The 2,500-nt window shown below is 36.1% G+C and overlaps 1 protein-coding gene across 1 annotated transcript in view; it reads left to right on the plus strand.

Moving 5' to 3' along the window:
- Positions 1-2,500, plus strand: part of ldb1b (LIM-domain binding 1b) — a 26,431-nt gene that overhangs the window by 5,590 nt on the left and 18,341 nt on the right. The gene's annotated exons all lie outside the window — the stretch shown is intronic.

Consider the following 2,500-nt stretch of genomic DNA (forward strand, 5'->3'; position numbering starts at 1 on the left):
ACCGTTTAAAGTTCCTCTGTAGTCAATAATTTTATCCCTCAAAGTAATATTTCACCGCTGGCAGAGGTGGACAGTAACAGAGTACATTTACTTGAGTACTGTACTTAAGTACACTTTTTGAGTATCTGTACTTTACTTGAGTATTATTTTTTCTGGAAACTTTGTACTTTAACTTCACTACATTTGAAAGACAAATATCGTACTTTTTACTCCACTACAATTCTGTCAGGGTCCTTGAGTAGAGAGTAACGTCAGTCAGTGGATGATTTTGGTTGCAGGAGTTGCATTTTGGTTGGAAATGAAAGTCGGGTTGACGTCAGAACCCTGCATCCGATTGACATCAGAACCCGACGTCAGATTGACGTTGGATATTGATTGAAAATAAAAGTCTGACATCAACCCGATTTTCATTTTCAACCACAATACAACGTCTGTCCAACGCTGGAGATCAACGTCAATCTGACATTGGATTCTGACATAAACCTGATTTTCATTTTCAACGTTGGGTTTGGTTTTCTAAATGCGAATTTTGTCACTTTTTTGGAGCACACTAGCTTATAGATAACAGTAAGGCTAACATATTCATACTAAAAGCCAAAAAACTTTAAATAGGGCAATTTGAGGGAACAGCCATTTGGGTGTCTGAAACCATTGTGGACGTTATTGAGTGACTTATTCAATCTCCCATTCAATCCCACTGCTGGAACTGTGTTCTGGAAATAAATGTGATATTGATATGAGGGTAGGTGTGCAGGCACAGATTCAGAGGCATACGGTACTGTAAGTATTACATACAACAATGCAACAGTAATAAAACAATGCATTGACATTTACTTTTTACTTTTGATACTTATGTACTTTTAAAAACGAGTACTTCTGTACTTTTACTTAAGTAAAAATAGCTCTTTACAACTTTTACTTGTAACGGAGTAATATTTGACCAGTAGTATCTATACTTTCACTCAAGTAAGTAAGTTGTGTACTTCGTCCACCTCTGACCGCTGGAAAGATGGATGTGTATTTAAATTGGGTCATTAATGTAGTAGAAATGTGAGCACGGTCGTTCGAGAATACCACCGGGTTTATACTGACACACAGCTTAATGCTAATCGGTGAAGTATCCCTTTAGCATCCCTCTGGTGCTCTTCGTGTGGCGGAGAAAAATGACCGTCAATGAAATTAATGTATTATATTTTAGTTTGATAATGTTTTTTATGTAGTATTTTGTATTTTATGGCACTAAATTATATTTATGCAGTATTTATAATCCATTTATTCACTTTTTGGGCATAGACCTGACCCTAACCCTAACTTAAAGTGTCGTAAATCTTAAAATAGACTTAAGTTTGATTTATTTTTAAAGACAACACTTTAAAAAAAAATCAGAATTTTACATTTATTGTTATGAAAAATACTATTTTAAATTTTATATGAAATATATATTTTCAAAATTACGTTTTAATCTAAAACAGCAAGAAAATCAAAGCCATAAATCTAAACAAGTTTTGTTCCAAATTTGAAGTCTCAAAAAGTTAGATTTCAGTGAGATTGTGTTAGGGTTGCAGTACTACCAAACGCTTCCACTAGAGGAACTTCGTCTCCTGCTCATTTTTGCCCGCGAGGAGCACAAGTGTAACTCTTTTTTTAGGTCCATTTAACCTGTTAGAATCATGTCCATTATTTTTTTTTCGTGTTCACACAGCAAGTGCCAAAACCTTTACCAAGTTTCGTACCATTCCAATGAAGTAAAAAAAAAAAAAAAAACCGCACAATTTTTCGTTCAAAAATGACAGAAGAGCACCAGAGGGTTAAAACACAAATGTCTTCACGTCTTAAAATATCTTGAATGTAACTCGACACCCCTGCCTCATTTAGTATGCGCGGTTCTCTGAATATGCAAATGAGCCCCGCCTCCACTCACTCCCTCAGCTCAGAGATCCACTGGTTGACGATCACACGTTGATCTGATTGGTTACAAGGTAGTTTGTGACGTCAGAAACACCAGCGATTTCAAAGCGTGTGTTTGAGACTGTCTTTGGTTCACTGCAGTTTTAAGGAGGAAATACTCAGCAATGCTGTCGACTTATGAACTTACACATGGATTGAGTTAAAGCACATTAAAAACACCACATAGACACATAAACAACATTAAAAGCTGGATTTTCACCACAGGGGGACTTGTAAGAATGTAAGCAAACTAATCGATATGAGGTTTTGTTATGTCACACTTCACTAAGATTGAAGATCAAGTCACCTTTATTTACATAGTGCTTTTTACAATACAGAGTGTTTCAAAGCAGCTTTACATAGATAACAGGAAAATAATGCAAGTTCATGTGATAATAGCATAGTGCTGTTTTATCACTGCACTGTTTCTGAGCAATAGTGTTTATCACGGACACCATCAGACTCTCGCCTCTAGGTGGCGTCTGTTGTGTTCAGTAACCAGATATCCTGACAGCTCTTGACTGACCTGTTTACTTCATCTAAAAACATCACA

The sequence above is a fragment of the Scardinius erythrophthalmus genome (assembly GCF_964197995.2).
Source record: "Scardinius erythrophthalmus genome assembly, chromosome: 25".
Taxonomy (NCBI): domain Eukaryota; kingdom Metazoa; phylum Chordata; class Actinopteri; order Cypriniformes; family Leuciscidae; genus Scardinius; species Scardinius erythrophthalmus.